This window comes from Carassius auratus, chromosome 19 (genome assembly GCF_003368295.1).
Source record: "Carassius auratus strain Wakin chromosome 19, ASM336829v1, whole genome shotgun sequence".
Classification (NCBI taxonomy): Eukaryota; Metazoa; Chordata; class Actinopteri; order Cypriniformes; family Cyprinidae; genus Carassius; species Carassius auratus.
Window position 1 is genome coordinate 23,490,370 of NC_039261.1, and position 20,000 is coordinate 23,510,369.

Sequence of the window (20,000 nt, forward strand, 5' to 3'; positions counted from 1 at the left end):
CAGATCAAATGTTGTGCTGCATGGGTGGAATGAATAATATGCAGAACCCTTTGCCCCTTACAGGACTCGTTTAGTTGCCATATTTATAAGATATATAAACATCTTGGGTCGTTTGTGTCAGCCAGGAGGTTCAAATTAGCATAAATTTTTCAGGAAAAAAAGCATCTGGTAAGTGATAATGTTAGCTTTAATAGTCGACATGCTGCTGCATTCACAACACATTCACCCAGGGACATGTATTAAGACAGGCAATAAGGTTAGTTTTGATTTCACGTTGTCTGTAATGATTCTGAGCAGACGGTTATACTGGAAAGTGGCTATCAAAACCACATCAGGTACTATGAATGTCTGAAAACTGACCTCAATCTTTCTGTGGAGACTGAGCATAGCGGAAAAAATGCTTCACTCATATTTAAATCGCAAGCATCACTGGTTAAGATGAATTTGAGGCTTTGTGCTGCCACTGCAGCATTTTAAAACTCTCAGTATTTTCTACTCCTATGCATTTATAATGGAGGTTTTGCTTTGAATGGGGAAATATCACCTACATAATATTCATGCTATTAAAATAATAATGAAAAAAATATAAAATAATAAATGATAATAATAATAAAAAAAAAAAACTCTCTCCCTGGTGTGTGTGTAGTGCATGCTAGAAGATGTTTTATGCCACATTTTTAGTGCTAGCGACTGACATTTAGAGTAAAAGCCTCAGGGACACATGCATTGATGCAGTATTTTAACCCTCTTTAACCTCTCTGCTGAAGGCACATGCAGGTGGGTGCTCAAAAGCTGTCGACTGTCTCTTTCTATTCTTCTAATGGTCAGACGTAACAGGTGATTAGGAACACTACGGTACATCAGGTGAGGCAGCGTTCACGTTGCTACTGGAGACAGGATGACTGTGAGTTAGCATGAAGAAGTCAGTCATTTTACTCAAAAGTAAAAACTCTTGAAGTATGTGCCAAAAGGGATGGCAATAGTTTGGCCCTTTTAAATTTGACGAAAAAAGCAATTGTTTTTTTTTTGTTTTATAATATTTGTAATTTTATTTAAACAAATCTGCAATTTTGGATATATATATATTTTTTTTACTTTGCTTGTTGCAATGTGTCCTTGGATTGCTCAATATTAAGATGCCTAATGAAAAAAAAAAAAAAAACAATTATAGCAATAATCAGTTGATTTATTTTGCTTCTATAAATAAAGTGCTGGGTAATGAATAATCATAATTAGGCAGTGGCTTAAACACTTAGTGCAATTATCCACTGCCTAATTATAATTGTATAACACTATTTACACTAAGTGTAAAGAGTCATTAGATGCTATTTACACTAAGTGAAAAAAGCATATTTTTCTTAGCGATAGATGCTGTCTTTACCAAGCGGAAATAGCGATGGATTATATTTACATTGATGATTATATGATATTTTCCTCTTTAATGTTGAAAGGGGAAAATGTAAAAAAAAAAAAAAAAAAATCTGAACAATTTAATACAAATGAATGTCTCATGAAATGATCAGAAATAAAAATTTAAAAAAAGAGGAGTCATATGGAGCTTGAACTGAGGCAAATTATCTCTCTACAAATTAAAGACTGTAAAACGACATTTAAAAACCTGAAACATAATTTCCAAGCATTAGTCATGACCCTAAATTAAATACTCACGATTCACATAATGTTATTTACTTCAGAAAAATCAACAATAGGGTCTAAGTTAAGTTAACGAGTTGGAGCCCATAACGTTTGGGGGGCCTGTACCATTTTTTTTTGCATTTGGGCCGAGTCTGACTTGTTATGCCACTGCTTTACAGCAATTACACCGTGGTTAAGGCTGTCAGGTATGATGCAACAGCCCTTAACACTGCCGTTAGGCATTATGATTGCATAGGCAATGTGTTGAAAGACACAGATGTTCATAGAATAATTTAATTCATTATTAAAAATTGTCAAGACAATAAACAATTCTCCCTCCAAGTAATACATTTCATTATCTGCAGAAAGTTGCCAATCAAACATCATTCTCTGAAACCCATGTGTTTAGTTGATCAACTCTACGACTTAAAAATGGGGCTCATCCAATCAGATTTTAGAGCCGAAACTTTGCAATTAGCTATAAGGCCTTCATCACAGCGGAGACTAATAAAGGCATAGTCAATTATGCAGCTCTCCTCTGGAGCACACAAAGCGATTTTCTGAAGAGCAGAAACATTTAGATAAGTACAGTGTGAAAGGAAGAAGGGTTTGACTTCAGGCGTGTATGAAGCTCGTCAGCACCACTGTCAAAGTGACAAGTGAAAATAGCTGTGCAGGACAGGCTAGATACAGCGCAGACAATTTTCAAAAGAACTGCACTGATTGCCTGGCAGTTTATCGCTTATTGGTGCAGTGCTCAGAAATCACAGAGTAGACGCACGAAATGCTCCAATCCTCAATGCATTATTTATTTACAGCACTTACCGTCGATATTTTACTCAAATGTTTTTTTTTTTTTAAACAGTCAGAGAAGACCCAATCCAATTGCCGAACAATCTAATCTAACTAACCAGAGGCATTTGTTTAGGTTTGAAAGTGTAGCGGGTTCAGGGAGGTGAGAGAGATGTATGCCACACAGACACAGGCGGCTCGTTAAGGCTAAAGTTATCAGCAGGCAGCATCGGACCTCAACACCACCTGCTCCCAAGAAGCACCGGGAAGCAGCATCGACAGTGTCTCGCCTGGCCTGTATGACCTCCTCCTGTCACTGTCTCCCCCCAGAGCACCCTCTTCACACCTTTAACACCATACTGAGAGAGAAAGAGAGAGAGAGAGAGAGAAAACAACTGGGGAATGGCACAGGTGAAAGGACTGAGAGGCTGATGTTAGTCAGTCCAACAGCAGTTTTGGTCTTAAAGAGGCTATACAGATGCACAGATTTGTACCGATATGTACTGAATTTAGCAAGGTGCTGGGGTGGACTATGCCACAAAATTTTTCCTCACATGCTTCCAGCGTTGACGTTTCTAAGTATAATTTTAGTGCAGTGTTCAAATTGTTATTCTGCTCTTTCTGAGTGGTTGAAAGAGCTTTACGGATGGGCAATTACTCCTTTTTAATCCACATCTGTGATTCATCCATCCAGAGGTACCTTTATATATATATATATATTATGGTCACAAAATTGCCTTTTTTTCTTAATCACAAGTTACTAAAGTACTTAAAATTACTGCTGTGTAATAGCTGTTTTCTATTTAAATATGGATTAAAGGTAATATTATTCCTATGATGGCAAAGCTGTATTTTCAGCATCATTACTCCAGTCTTCAGTGTCACATGATCTTCAGAAATCATTCTAATATGCTGATTTACTGCTCAAGAAACATATTAATATTATGCTGATTTTTAACTGTGGTACATCATATTTCTTTGAATAGAACATAGTGGTGTTGTTGTTGTTTTTATCATTTTTACTATCACTTTTAATCAGTTGACGAATAAAACATCCTCGCCGTTCCACAAAAATTAACCAAATAATTTTTTTTAATTAAAAGTCTTTCTGCACCCACAATTTTTTTTTTCATTTTTTTTTTAGTGCGTGTGTTTGTGTGTTGGGGGTGGGGGGTAAAAAAATACTAGGGCTGCATAAAAATAATATCAAATTCCAGTGATTTTGATGAGAGCAGACAAGAGCAAAGGAAAAGATGATCTGTTAGTACTGATAAAAAAAAAAAAGCAAAAACAATATACCAGCTAATTACTACCTTTATCTCTTTTTGTATACTTTTTCTATACAGAGTATATATATATATATATATAATATATATATATATATATATATATATATATATATATATATCGCCATCTGTTCTAGAGGTTTCACAGCAGAAAAACTTGAGTTCAGCAGGTGCCCTACTGTCCTTTGGAGTTCTCACTAAAAGGTCCGAGGAGGATTATCTGACCGTGTGAGTAAGAATGAATATGAGAACGAATAGCAACCTTTCTTACTAACACAATTTCTTTTCCTTGATGTTAGAAACACCTGAACATAAAAACAACACATCAGCGTCACTGGTCAATCGATGGAGTCTTTCAAGCATGTCCTTCACTTCAACTGGCTGATACCATAGTATTACTCAACCACAAGTATAGTACCAGGATGAAGGTAGTAGAGGTGTTCAAATGATGAACAGAACATGGAATCCATTGCTTTCCACACCTATTAAAAATAAAAACATTTACAGGTAGATTTAACAGAGCTTGCAATGAAAACCCCTCTTGGAAATGTAGTAATTTTTTTTCTCAAAGCAAGTAATCTGTCTTAATGTCGTCACCTTGGCTTTACCTTTTGTAATCTGGCTTTATGTTTGGAATCTGGCTTTGTTACCTGGCACCCCCTGATACATGTGTAATCCACAATCATGCCGCTTATCTAGCGTTTGTGTCATAATCTCGAATCCTACACCTGCAGTCTTGGCAGTGTGCCTGCTAAGAGCTAGTGCATCTGTAGCGTGCTATCATTACCATCTGTTTCTATTGACTTCAGAAAGTTGAGTCATCAGACAAGATCGGCCATGCTTAGGGTGGTATAGGGTTGATATGAAGGGAATGTTTACAACACATCCCGCTGTGGCAAACCGACTGATTAACCACAAAAACATGCAACAGTTTACGTAAACCAATATCCCCAGTTCTGATTTACAGCCAATTCTCAAGTTTACCGCTACACATGATCTACACAGCAGACAATTTATACAATCTAAAATTATTAAACCATATACCTGCAAAATTAAATACTGGCTGTCTGATAGGTTTTTCAGTGGCTGATGTTGATAATGAAGTCAAGACAGCAGGATGACCAATATGTAAATAACTTAAAGGGGTCGTTCACACAAAAATTAAATTCTGTCATCATTTGCTCACAGTAGGTGTTTTTGCACTGCGTAGTTCTAGGAACTAACCAACACGGGGGTTCCTAGTGAACCGATTTGTTCCCTTAGGGGCATTTCCCTGCTTGCATTAGCACTGGCAGCAGGAACTACTTTTATTTTGGTAACGCTTTATTTTGGACTAGTTCTCACGATTAACTAGTTGCTTACTAGCATGCATATTAATAGCATATTTTCTGTTTAAAAAGCACATACTAATGCCTCATTCAGCATGACCATTTTTTAGATCATACCCAAACTTAACAATTAACTTACTAACTATGAATAAGCAGCAAATTAGGAGATTGTTTAGGGAAAACTCTTAGTTAATAGTGAATATGTGTTCCCTGTTTAAAAGCATTACCTTTATTATTGACATAGGAAAGTGAAGCAGAAATGACATTGCTCTATCATCAGTTATTAGCTGAATAAATTAATACAAGACAGCTGACAAAACAACTGATATTGAACATGAATACATGGAAATAAAACACATGAACAGATGCAATGAAAACGATGCAGTCAAGTTCCAGTGAGATATCTTTACAATCATTTATGATGCTTTAAAGTTCATCCTTGTGTGTGTATTGTTAATAGCAGTTTCTCTCTGCAGATTATGAGGCTGTGGGATGTGACCAACACACAAACCAGTTTAGGGTTACAATGTGTCTCTTCTGTGTGTTTAAAAACAAGTATGTATGTGTAATGCATGTATAAAAGCACCAAGTAGCATAAGCCCTTCATAACAGTAAAATTAATAAAGTTAAAAAAAGACATGACTGGTGGGAAACCAGTTACAAGTCTGAAGTTAAAATGTATAGACATTTTAAGAATTAAATCATTTACCTGTTGAGTCTGCGTTGACAGTGTGCAGCTGGAAAGTTGAGTCCCAGAAAATCAGTCACAAAAAGCCATCTTTTTTTGTGGAGTGTTGTCTATTAATAAGACATATTGCTGACAATTTCTTTTCTAGTTTTCAATTTAATCTCTTATGTTGCCATCTTGTCAGCAGGTTTGCCTCTGGAAAAAGTAGCTTGCAATGCCAAAGCCATAGGTTTAATTCTCAAACAAACTGATAAAACGCACGCTTTGAGCGCAGTTAAGTCGATTTGGATAAAAGTGCCTGCCAAATGCATGAATGTAATTACATTTTATCTGTTTTCTCTCCTGATTAATGTACTCTGTCACTCTGATAATGGCCATATATTTACCTAACTACAGGTTCAACAACATTAATTGCAAGCTAGATAGAGTCGATTGCAGTTGTAAAAATTGCCTGTTTCAGTATCGGGAAGAGAAGGGGAAACTATCTCTATCTATTTTGTGTTTTACAGATGACTCCAAAGCTTGACTTTAAAAGGACATTTGTGTGTCATAATTGCAGCAACAATGATTAAATGCGCAGCTGGCATTTTGCAGCAACATTTGACTGTTTTGGCAAATTGAATCCTCGCAGGAAGCAAAGGGAGGACATTACTGCTAAGTGGGAGGTTGAATGCTTTTCTTTCTTGTCTCCTCTGCTAAATTTTGTCCCATCAGCCTCCTCCTGACTTTGCTCAAATGAGGGAGGCCGCTCATTTAAAAACTTGAAACAGGGGCTCCCCATTCTAATTTTTAATCATCGGCCCACCTTGGGGATTATTAATTGTTTGAGAGGAGAAGCTAGCCGGAGGAGCAATTTCTAGAAATAAAGGAGCAAAATAACAAGTTGGACATGCTTTAATGCTATCCATAAATGCTTTCAGTACTATCAGAGACAAGCTATATTGTCTAATCATGTCATCATTTATGATAGTAGGGTTGAAACATCCCGTTATTTTCCTGAGGGAAAGTTAATTAAAAGAAAAGGATGTCCTTGGCACCCCAGTGGTTGTCGTTCCCAGAACCACTAATTGCCTCTGAATGTAAATATTTAATGTTGAACAGCTCATAAAATGGTATGACAACAACAAGTTTGAACATAGCATCTTACCCTCAAGTGCTTTATGCTGTCTGTTCTTTTGTCTTCGCAAATCCTGGAATACTGTTGTTCCGAAATGTTCCTCTTGGCCTCTTGCTCACCCTATTCTACCTCATTTTCTGTCTTTTATCATGCTACTGTGATTGTGTGATTCACTGATCAGGTGTGGGGACGTGCAGAAAACATGCAAATTATGTATGAAATGATGGTTTAGTTGGTCTTTGTGGATTTTTGGAGAGGTTTTGAGGGACATTTTAGACCACACTTCTGGAAAGTCAATTACTTGAAATTTACTGCAGTGTGTGGTTTCTGTAGTATTAGAGCCTGTAACAGGGACTATATAAAATAATATAAAAAGGGAAATATATAAAAAGTGGAAATTGTGGTATTGTAATGCTTAGGATGGGGCTGTAGGAATTAAAGTTCTGCCGTATAGTTAAGAGCGAGTCAGCTGTTTGTTTTCTCTTGAATGCACATGTATTATATAAACCAAATTTGAATTAGAGAATAAAAATGTATAGTAGTTTTGTTGTCCAATTTTATTGATTTATAAAATGTTACTGAAACATTATATTGACAAACAGTTACATAGACTTCAGTCTAGCAGATATTGTACATGCTGTATTTGCATGACTGGAAATTTGACCGCTGATTGAACTGACTTGTTTTAAAGAGATTTTAATTGCATTTATCTTACGTTATGCTTAATGAGTCTATGCGTACAGTAAGTAATGGCTGCTCTTTTTTAGCACTGTTTAGATCAGCACTAAGTCTGCCCAGGGGTACAAATGTTGCTTTGTATGAATTCCCCATTGCATTTAAAATATTGCACTGTCAGGTTTTTATTTTATTTTCTATATACAGTAAATAACTGTTTGGTTACCAATGTTTTGTTGTGCATTTAAATGCACTCTGTGCTTTATTCTCATCTCTGCTTTCTTTTCTATTCTGTGTACATATAATAATCCCGAATAAATTAAGTTGAAAATGCAAGTGCGCTCTTTTGTACCTGGTTGATATTTTTGTTGTTAGGAGGTATTTAGTAGTGAAATGCCATTGCATTTAGAAAGTTGTCAGAGCTGTTGTGCAGTGGCTGGTGCACAGTTTGGATGCAGTTTTGAAGCTGAAAGCCAAGAATTAATCTTTAAAATTAAGATAATATGAACACAAGATAAAAACAGCCAGTTAGTTTTAGAGCCTCTGTAGCAGAGGACAGATAGTTGGCTGCATGGGTGTTTATTTTTAGCATCTGGAGGGGGCTTGTTTGTGGGAGATTGCATGGCATGTGTAGCCTTGAGCCAACAATTTGTGAAGGTGACAGGGAAAAGGTCTGGAGAGAAACAGTGCTTGAGAGTGAAGAAGTAGGGTGAAGTCACTGTCATTTTGTGTTGGGACAGATGATGGCTCCTTTCACAACCCAAGATGATGGTCACGAGCTCAAGCCTGAGGCACTGGCTAAATAAGACGCACACCCTGTCTGCACAGACTGCAGAACTCTGCTGAAACATGAGCAGGGTCTAAATCTCTCTCTCCAGGTCTATGACAAACGTATTCTTCGACTTATTCCTCTTAAATTCCCATATTTGTTTCTTGATGTTTCTTCTTGTTAAGGTACTCCCCGATTTATTTTCTTTTAATTGCATTGAAATCTGTGCATGAAGACCAAATCAGCAGTTCACAAAAAAAGAATGTATCACTTTTTTTTTTTTTAACAAAAATATTCAGCAGTATAGCTCTTTTCATCTAATTGGTTGTCCATTTTTTAATGTGAAGCATCAAACCAAAACAACGAGGCAAAGTTTTTTTTTTATTACGCTTTTACCTCTCGCATTTTGCACGTCGGTGTGCACACTCACGAAGCATTAAATGTCAGTGATAATCGCACGTGCGGTGTGAACTAGTCTTCAAGCTTATATTTTTATATCATCCCTTTTGTTCAACAAGCCACCTTAATCCAGATTACAGTGTGTTTCTGTTTATTTCTGTCACACGTCCAATCATTTCAAGCTGTTAGCTCTTCTTCTCGCTAGTGTTTTAATGCTTGTTCTGCTGCGTTGTTATGCACCGTTATACACACACACACCTCACCCATCACAAAAAGAGAGCAAAATATATCCCCTGTCTGTGGCTAAATGAGAGGATTATCCCTTCATTATAGCATCCGAAGCAGCACGGATGCCATACCATTGCTGCCTCTGAGGCAAACAAACCTATTTATTTGCCTCAACCTCACAGGATGAGCCGCTTTAATGTCCCGAACACAGAGACGCATTACAGTGAGGATGACAGGCATATTAGGAACACTGTTTTAACATTTGTTTCTTCTTCTAACAGCCTGTGGAGAAGGATCACAGCCAGTTGGCTTGGAGTGGCTGTTCCAAAGTAAATCCGAATGAAACCGCGGGACAGCGTTTGAGGTGTAATGTGAGAATTAGGATATTGGATTTGACAGCATGGGAGCAGTGTCTGGCTCAAATATTTTCCGCGGCCTAGTCGAAAACCTGTCTTCCTCAATACTTGACAATTTTAGTAGTATTTTTTAGTTTGAGCCTCTTGGTACTTAGACTCCCAAAAGCTTTAAAAGCACAGTCTTAAGTGCTACCTTTGCCTTCGATCAGAATCCAAGCAAGGTCAGAGCCTTTCGTTCTTCTTAATTTTCAACAAAGCATCTAGGGGCGGCACTAAACGACTTTCTTTAAGGTCAGGAATAGTAGATGTTTGGGATTGCTTATGCTTTTTCACCGGCCTGATGCTTAACATTTGTCATACACCCGTCTAAGAACAGGATTTGTTTCTAGCCATATGTACATTGTTTAAGATGGGTTTCTGAAGCATAAAATACCATTCAAATGTCATGGAGATTTAATATGAGCTTTCCGGTTATTAAAAAAGGATAGATGCTTTAATAGCAAAAGTGTTTAACAGCAGATTTTATGCTTTTAGTTAATATAGGATGTTTTCATGTTAAAGGTCCACTGAAGTGGCTTGAAAGGCACAGCTTTATTCCATTTGGTGACGTAATTTCATCGGAAACAGGAAAACAGCTCCGCCCCCTTTTTATTTCATTTATATCAGCTCAGCTAGAGCCATTGAGCTTGGTAAAGCCACATTTGACAGCTTATGAGAGCCAGATTCTAATAGATTTAACAAATTCAATTTTAATTTAATAGGGACTTTAAAGTGGCTGCAAATAAATGAAGCAAATTCAGTCATTCAAAAATTATTTTACTCAGTGTTGCATGTCTTTAAGAATTTTTAGGTTTAATTTTAAATTTAAATTGTAACATTCTAAAAATGATGATTCAAAATAATAATATAATATATGTGACCCTGTCTTTGAAATCCAGGCTAAAGTCTAAAAATAGAATTATAAAATAACAAGCATCAAAGTTTGTTTTCAACCATTAATTTCACTATGATTTCAATCTTTGACATGGCATCAGTCAATATTAAAGATATCAATGTTACATTTTCACAATTTGTTCTTTACCTTGTGAAGTATGATTGTATGATTTTATGTAGAAAATAGTACATATAAAATTATTTAGCTGGGTTTTTACAGCCAGGGACACACACACACACACACACACACACATACAGTATGGTGCAAAAGTCTTAGGCCACTAGTATTTTCACCAACAAAAAATTGTTTTAAGTCAGTTATTTCTATCTTTTGCTGTAGTGTATCAGTAGTAAATACCAGTTTACATTTCCAAACATTATTTTTGCCATTAATTGTAATAATCCATTGAGATTTTTGTTTGCACGAGGAGTCTGACAGCAGTCAGTGGATGCAATTGTTTTTTGCATGTTTTATGTTTTGATTAAAGCTTTTTGTGTATTTTTACAGATTTTTTTTTATTAAAATTAGATTGCTTCTGAATTGAGCTTCTGTCTTTAAAGGCCTGCATCAGCCATATTGAACAGATTATGTGATACTTCATAATCAAAAAAGGAAAATTACTTCTGGAACCCAAACCACTGGGCCGAGAAGATGGTGGTCACTGTTGAGATTTGTAAAGGTTAACAAGGTGTAAATGTCCATGCATCAGTCTTGGGATGTGTTAAACACATTATATATTGTTATAGAGAGTGAAAGTAGAGCCCCATTGATTAGGTGAGCCTGCAGGCAATTACATTGACTTTGAAATTCAATGCAGGCAGACGAGAAAGCTAACACTTAAATAACTGAAACAGCCGAGAATTTCTGTCCATTCAGCATGCTGTCACCTCATGTGGTATTTACTTATGTGTGTTAATGCTTTCTTTTTCTTCCGACCCTCTCACAATCTCCTTGGGTTTGCTTTCATCTTTCTCTCCACGCTATTTCGGCATATCTCATCCCGGATGTCTTTCTTCTGTCCTCTCCTCCCTTTTTGGTTTGCTCACTTCATTTTAGTTCCATTCAGGCTTCAATTTGAATGCATTCAAAGGGCCTTATTGGCAGGAAAGATAAACATTTACTTCATGGAGCCAGAGAAGGCCAATACAAGTCAAGCTGTTGACAAAATCAAACACGGGCAGCTTTAGGGATGATGCTCTTGATCTTTAGGTTGACTTATGTCTCTGTTTTGTGCGGCCATTGCATGCACACACACACACACACAGCAGACCGCAGTCTTTTTGGCTCTATTATGCTGCATTCGTCAAGCGTTCAATCTTTCTCGCTCTCCTCTTTGTCTCCCAAAGCCATTTCTGAGTCTGTTTCTTCTGGCTGCATTCAATTCTCTCAGCATCTCTGTATTCTGTTGTGGATTTTCTTGTGGTGAATTGTTTTTTTTATCGCAGCATGCTGTCTGTGCTGAGTTTGCGGTACAAATAATCATTATACGTCACTTTGACGGACTAGGTTGTAAAATTTCTGTCTGGGTCTATTTTTGTACATTTTTGATTTCCCTGGTAATTCGTTTATTGTTTCATTCGTATACGTGCTCATTTTTCCGCACGTGCATTACACACCTCTTCTGAGATTGCTTTATCTGTGAGCAGCATATGTGAAATATCATGCACATGGTATTTTATTCATGCACAGTAATAATTCATGCCTTATATGAGTCTTGTTTAGTGACCTGATCATATTTGAATAGATTTTTTTATTTATATGCTTGCATGCATACACTTTCCTCCTTGCCTGAAAAGTTTTGGAAAACCAGATATAGTAAGGTCATGTTATTCTTCAATAAAATATATAGCATCCCAGAATTACTATGTGAATCAATGGAAAGTATAGAAACACAATAGCCCAAATGCTTTAATATTTTATCTGTCAAAATGACCATTTTGAATCATCCATCACGGTTTAAAAATGTGGTGTTCGGTTTCCAGTTAACAACCTCAGCAAGTCACTGCAACTGCTGAAAATATGTTTTCAGGTGCTAATAAACAGCAATGTACACTTTGGCAGCAGTCCTGAATATTTTATTGCATCATATCCAAGTCAGCGCTGGGACAAGTTACAGGGATTTTGGTATATCTCTTTTCTTTATGTGTGGATGGGAATATATGGGAATTGTGTGTGTTAGTGAAGGGCATTGAAAAAGCAGGCATATTATGTTTAAAAGTGCTATGTTTGTGCTACTTGCAAACCAAAATGGTCAACGAGGAAGCCTTTAATAGCTTAAGTGGGTGATGCAACACATGGACAGAGTGGTGTGGACAACAAAGTTAAAACAAAATCAAGGCCTATGTTTAGAATGGAAGAATAGCTGCCAACTGCAAGTTGTGCATTAAATACGTTTTTTTTTTTTTTTTGTATGCTTTATTCAATGCGGTGGCAAGCAGAATTGTTTTCACATGACCTCACTATGTTGCATATTTGCACTGATGTTAACATGTTGCATGTTTAAATCAACTTCCAGCATGTAGTTATCTACGTTTGTTTTTAATTATTATTATATTTTTATGGTGTAATTTTATTAAAAATGTAAACTGAATATTTTGGTTAATGCATTTGGTCAACCAGGTATTTAACACATACATACAAAAAAAAAGCATGGTGCTATTCTCGACATGCCACAAGTTTGTATTGAATATACATATGTCAACTAGTATTGGATATATGTAATAATGCATGCTCATTTCCCCAGTTGTTATCTAACACTCACTTATAGTTAGTCTTTAAAGCCAATTAAAAAATAAAATAAAAAAATAAAATTATATATATATATTAGGGGTGTAACGATACGCGTATTCGTATTGAACCGTTCGGTACGACGCTTTCGGTTCGGTACGCGGTACGCCTTATGTGTACTGAACGGTGCGTTGGACTAATTAATTATATTTGAAAAAAAAAAAAAGAGAGAGAAATATAATGATATGCGTTCAACAAGGTAGCCCAATAACTCAAACGACGTAACAGGCAACGCCCCTGACAATCCCAAGGAAGAAAAAAAACACCAACTCATATGTTTATGTTAGTCTACTCAGTCAGGCGCTCGCTCACTCAGTACGCGCTGAATGCTCGTTGTAAAATAGCCAATGCGTTTAACAGACCAGAAAAATAAGATCCTAAAATAACCAACAGGTCTGGTGTTTGGGTGCACTTTGGATTCCCTTTAAGCTATAATGGTGATGGCAAGAGAGTGGTGGATAAAAAAACAACGGTATGTCGCATCTGCAACATGACAGGGTACACCAGCGGGAATACAAAAAAAAACACCAGCGGGAATACGTTTACGCTGACATCACCTTATTGTGTCAGTATCTGGGAAAAGACGAAGAAAAGGAGAAACATGCACGCAACAAACTATCCTTGCAGCATTTAGACACCGGTATTATAGCTTACAGGGAATCCAAAGTGCACCCAAACACCAGACCTGTTGGTTTAGGATCTTATATTTCTGGTCTGTTAAATGCATTAGACATTTTGCAACGAGCCTTCAGCGCGTACTGAGTGAGCGAGCGCCTTAGGGGCCGTTCACATATCGTGCCTAAAAACGCATGGAAAACGCTATGCGCGTCTTTTTCCTCATTTCCAAAGCGCTCGGGCAGAAGCGCTCATGAGGCGTCTGTCTTTGCTAAGCAACAATGACGTCTCTCCATGAGACGCGGAAATTTCAGCGAAGGATAAATGGATTTGCAGCTCTAAAAATCGCTTGCAGTAGCTCTGCTACTAAATTTATTTCAAAATTGCAATCATATACAACTATGATCAGCTGTTCCTTCATCTTGGCTGAGTTTTCAACGTTGTTACGGGAAAGGATGAAGCTGATTGGTTAGTTCTTGTCACATGACCCGCGGTGCGCTTGCGGCATTCTGAAAAGTTGAGATGTTTTTACATTTTGCTGTATCTAAAACGTACCGAACCGAACCGAACCGTGACATCAGTGTATCGAATCGAACCGAACCGTGAATTTTGTGAACCGTTACACCCCTAATATATATATATATATATATATAATATATATATATATATATATATATATATATATATATATATATATATATATATAGATATAAATATATAAACATATGTATTAATTAACTTATTTGTATTTATTTATAAATCTTGGTGTAATTATACATATACATGTATTTTGTAACTGATTCAAAGTGAGAGAAATACTCTTGTTTGATCTCACCTTTCTTCATCTGCTCCGTTAAAGAAAAATATACCTTCAATAAAATTGGCTGTTAATTTTCTCACTTTTACATCTTGGATGGCCTGAGTGTGAACCTTTTTGGTGAACTATGCAGTACCTTTAACATATCGAAAGAAATGCTGACACTGCCCTGTTCCCTTTTGTACTGTATCTCTCTTTTTGAAAAGCATCAATCAAACAATTAAACTAAAAATTCATAATACTGTTAATGCAATCTTTAAAAATCTCAAAACAAATCTACATTTTTCATATAGTACATTAACAATAGTGTGAAGTCTAAATTCTTTGGTAACATTTAACATGACAATTTTATATTTTAGTATTTGAATATAATTTTTATATAGAATTATAATCACATATCAGCACATCATTGGTTACTGTCTATAACACGAAAATGATCCCCTGCTTTTCGATATCAGATTTAATACAGTGCATCCTTAGTCTCTTTCTTAATTCTGTATAGCCCCTTTCACACTGCCATTCCGGCAAATACAGGGATAAAGTGTTCCTGTAATTGTTCCCTGGTCGCTAGATTTGGCACTTTCACACTGCCAGTGATGACCCGGTATATGTGCGTGCTTTCACACACAACCCTTGAAGATCCCGTAACGACACGTGACATCAGTGCGTGACGTGTAATGTACGAGTCGACAACGCTTGGCACTTTATACTTTAACTGAAGCAAGCAAACGATCTCGGCGTCAGCGCGGAAAGTGAGGAACTAACTGATCTCTGCTTCATTACAGTTTGCACATATGTTTTCGTCGCGAATGTTGATCTTCCTTCAAAACAGCCGGTAAAAGAGTCGCGCGGTCATCACTTCGATACGGAATTAGATCTGGCTTTTGTTCACACAGCACTCTTTCCGGATCGATTACCGCAATGTTACTAGGTCCCCGACCCGGGTTCAATTCGGTAATCAATTCCGGGACGTGGTTGCTTTCACACAGAAGGCGACCAGGCAATGTTACGGGAATATTGCGGGTCCGACGTGCAGTGTGAAAGGGGCTTATGTCAGTGGATGACTTCTCATGCATACTTCCGTACCTGTCCTCCAGGTGGCGGTGCAGGCAGCCAGACGACCTTTCTCCATGAGGAGCAGTGGAAGATGCCGGCTCTGCCAGCGCTGCTGCTGTCGATTCACCTCCTCTTCCTCCTCCTGCTGTTGCTTCTGCTGACCATGGCCCCGTCCTCTCACAGCCAGGCACCCGCTCTCGCAGCCGTCAGGATGGGTGAGTCCGCCACTTCCTGATACAAAACACACAAAATTGCTTCTTTACATCATCTCTTTGTTTCTAGGGTGTGATTTACTGATCCAAGTCAAAACTATGGGATCATCTATTTTATCATGTACCCAGCGAAAATAGTACATTGCTGAGAGAATCTCCTTGAAAAGCCACATAATTTGAGGTATCATTCATGTCAGTAGCACAAACTGTGTTGGAGAGGTTAATAGTCTGGGATAATAGTAATAGTACTACTGGACTTCCTCCCATGCAACTGCGGCACTAACCTTTCTACCCATTAGAAGGTCTAATTCTGTCTCAGTTCTTCCAGTGTGAAAAATAAAACTCTTTTTACTTGGAATTAGCAGCGGTAGAGTCTCTTGATAACCCAAATGGTTTTTCTCGTAAGGGAGGCAGCAAGCATCAAAGTGAAGCCCACATTTATAGTGACTACAAAGCTTGTTCTTTATTTAATGTTTTAAACAAATCTTCTGATGTACTGACCTCCCACTAGGCCTCATTTTTATTCAACGAAACACCTGTTATGAAGAACGGAGAGCATGAAGCGATAATCTCAGAGATGTGTGTTAGGACCGTTTTGCTTTTATTTTTTGTTGATTTATCAAAAATAAGATTAATCCATTTTGAATCCGTTCAGAGCAGAGTTCAGGCGAAGTTCGGCAATATTATCGGATTCAAGCAGGAGCCTTTTTCAAAGTGGCTTGTACTTGGCTGTTGCTTCACAGCATGTGACTGATTGCTTCAAGCATCAGCATGTTCATCTTGATTATTGCAAACAATAAAGCATCAATTAATCTCTGGCAAGCCTCCAAAGAATATGCACTCAATAGCACAATCTAATCAGTTAATAATCACAACATGCAAACTTGTTTCTGTTCAATCATGATGAGTAACTCCATCTTTTTGCAATAACAAATGCAACTTCAATCGTCGACATCAGAAAACTCAATTAAATTCCAGAGCGAAAACCAAAACGCAGAGCTTTGTCTGTTCCTCTTCAGCTGCTATTTTAGACGATCAGTCAGCGTGTGGACGTGGAGAGCGGTTGGCATTGGCTCTGGCCCGAGAGAACATCAACAGTGTGATGGAGGGGCCCATCAAGAGCCCGTGTGGAGGTCGACATCTTTGAGCTGCAGAGAGACTCTCAGTATGAGACTACAGACACAAGTGAGTCCAACAAAACAACTACACACACATACTGATACCCACATTCACAATTTTACTTCTGTAATGTGAAGTATTTTGAATGAAACCTCAAAAGCTTGAATGAAAATCCAACAATAACAACAACAAATTGTAGGCTGGGACAGGATTTTATTGGAATTTTATCAGATTAATAAAAATGGGCATTTTAGATTATGCTTTTGAATGGAAAGTCAAGGTTGATGACGGAAAGTCAAGTTTGAAAGACTTCTTTTTGTAATGTATTGTTAGTTGCTGTTATATTATTTTTTTTTTTTGTTAACCAGAATTAAATTAACCATTGGCAAGTTATCTGGGTCGATATCACTGTAGGGTGCCTTTTGGTGTCCTGTACATAACTCATTTACCATGATAATACGGTGGCTGAGAGAGCTCAACACGCTGCAACTAAAGAAAACACATGCAAATAGAAAAAACACCAGCAACCAGCAAGTGAAACGTGCTGCAAATCATCACAACACCTGCGCATTAAGAAACAATCAGGGTGTTTAAACAAAAAAAAACCCCTCACCTTTCAGTTCACCAATAACTCCACTGACCAGTAGCAACTGCACGATAAGCAAATCCCAGCCGGGTCCTATATCTTTTTGGGGTCTCCTTGAAACATTTCCATGCTATTTACAATGCGTTTGTTAATTTGCACGTGTTGTGTTGATTTGCAGCCCATTTCGCTAAATGCATGTATCTTATGGTTTAATCTTATGATAAATCTTATGGTTTATCTTATGGTTTCAAATAATGGCCCATAGTTATCAAAAATGTGTGGGAGCTCAGCTAATAGCGTCTTCTATTTATGACATGACATAAAGTGAATGGGAAATTAAAACCAAAATTTGTGTGTATTGTGAGGGTTGAAAGGCACTCTGGTGATATTGACCCATCTACAAAATTACTATTGTTACTATTTTTGTTTTTTAAATTTTCAATTATTTGACTGTTTTAAAAAAAGTGAACCTTCCATAACAGAATGGAGTTTAGAGCATGCTTTTTGTATAGAAAGCCAAGATTCAAGGAATTTTTCAATGTTTTTTCTTTTTCATGAATTTACTCATTATTATTAATAGTTAAATTATTTAAATGAGCTACTGGCAAGATTTAATGCCGATTACCTGCAACAGTCATTCAATATATATATATATATATATATATATATATATATATATATATAAATTATTACATTTTGATGAAAAACTTATTTTTCTTTAGAATATGTACTGCTGAGGATTGCACAATACAGCCAAGAACCATGTGTTCTTGGAAATAAAATTTTTTTTTGTCTATTTTTAATTAAAGTTTGCTTTAACCATTGGACTGAAATGGACCGATAACACACACATGTGAATGTTACAGGATAAAAGATTTTCATTTGATGCTAAATGAATTACGTACCCATGTCACACATGCACTGTGCCCTGAACATTTAAATTCAAAGCAGTTCAAAAGCAAGCAAGAAAAAAATCTTTTCATCTAAATATACACCCTGTGTGCTCTCTCTCTTCCTCGTTCTTGTGTAGAATTAGAGCAGCAATCTCCTGTAGGCAGAGCATAAATCTGTGTTGTGCTTATTGATGTAATTAATCAAAAAGAGCTTTGCATTGACTCCTAATTTGATATATCATCTAGGAACAGGACACAGAACTGGACGGCGTCCAAGACGTTGGCTTTTTCTCTGCCCACTGCAATGTCTGTCTCTCTCTACCCTGTCCCTTTCTCATTCAGTCACTGTCTTGCTCTATCACCTCGCTCTCTATCTCTCTCTCTCTCTCTCTCTCTCTCTCTCTCTCTCATGGTACATCTAGTTTTCCGTCTCTTTCTGATAATGTATCTTTACCCCTCTCAGTGTGTCAGATCCTGCCAAAGGGAGTGGTCTCTGTCATTGGTCCTGCCTCTAGTCCTGCTTCTGGATCCACCGTCAGTCATATATGTGGGGAAAAAGAGGTAAGAATAAAAAAAAGAAGTGCATTTGCGTATGTGTCTGTTAGAGCATTTCTTGAAATGATAAATTTACACTGCTCCTCAGCCACAGGCCATTATTTCCTGTGTGCCTTTGCTTTGCAACTTGAAAAGCATCTCCCCTCTGACCTAATTTCCCGTAGTTTCTCTCTTTTCTCCTTCCTTACGGTGAGAGATACTGTAGCATGATATATTAGCCAGGATGATTAATTGGCCGATATCTGGCCGCTTTGGTGCCCACTCAAGCAATTAACAATTTAATATTGCATAAAATGAATGTTCATTTAATTTAATATAATTTCAGTTATTTTGTGAACACCTAATTTACTGTTATTAAATTGCATTATATTTATAAAGTGTGGTCAGCACATTTAATCTCAAATTTTCTATATAATTGAATACTAGAAATGACTAAAAAACAAAACAAAAACAGTGCTGTTTTATTAAGCAGTGCTTCAAAGAAAATATCGTCTAATGATCTATCAGTCATTCTGTCCTTCTGTCTGTAAAGCCTCAGGCCTCAAGACTTTTTCAACTATTTATTAAACTTCTAAACAAGTATTTAAAGCAAAAATTTAAAGTCTAAATTCTAGCCAAACTTTGATTTTACAGTAAAAATTGCAATTATATGAAATGCTTAGAATTTTAATTCTACTTTTTTAAAGTTAAATAGCAACATTCAACATTCTGTCTGGAACCTCAATTCAAATCAAATTTAAAATACTTTCAATTCTAGTTATAAAATAAGTTCAATTCTGAATGTATCTTCTGAATCTTCAGTTCTGAATTGAAAATCTGAATCTTCGCAAATTCCTATTGTCATTGCTGCAAGTGGAATGCAACCACTGGAGTAAATGTAATTTATTCTTCTTCTTATTATTTTTTATCTTAGGCCTATTGATTGATTTATAATTTTTTTTATAAGCTGTATTTTTAAGATGGCGGTGGTGACAGAAATGGTAACAAAAGAAAATAATTAGTATTTTTGAATTGAATTTTACATATTCAAATGGAAAAAATGTTTCTTTATTGTCTTCTTTTTCTTTACATATATTTTTATTTGTATTATCATCAATAATAGCAATGTGTACTGGATCTTCATAACATATTATTATTATTATTATTAGCACTA

General features: G+C 36.7%; 1 pseudogene; it reads left to right on the plus strand.

Annotated features, from left to right (window-relative positions):
- Positions 1-15,499: 15,499 nt before the first annotated feature.
- Positions 15,500-20,000, plus strand: part of LOC113119863 (glutamate receptor ionotropic, kainate 5-like) — a 43,393-nt pseudogene continuing 38,892 nt past the window's right edge.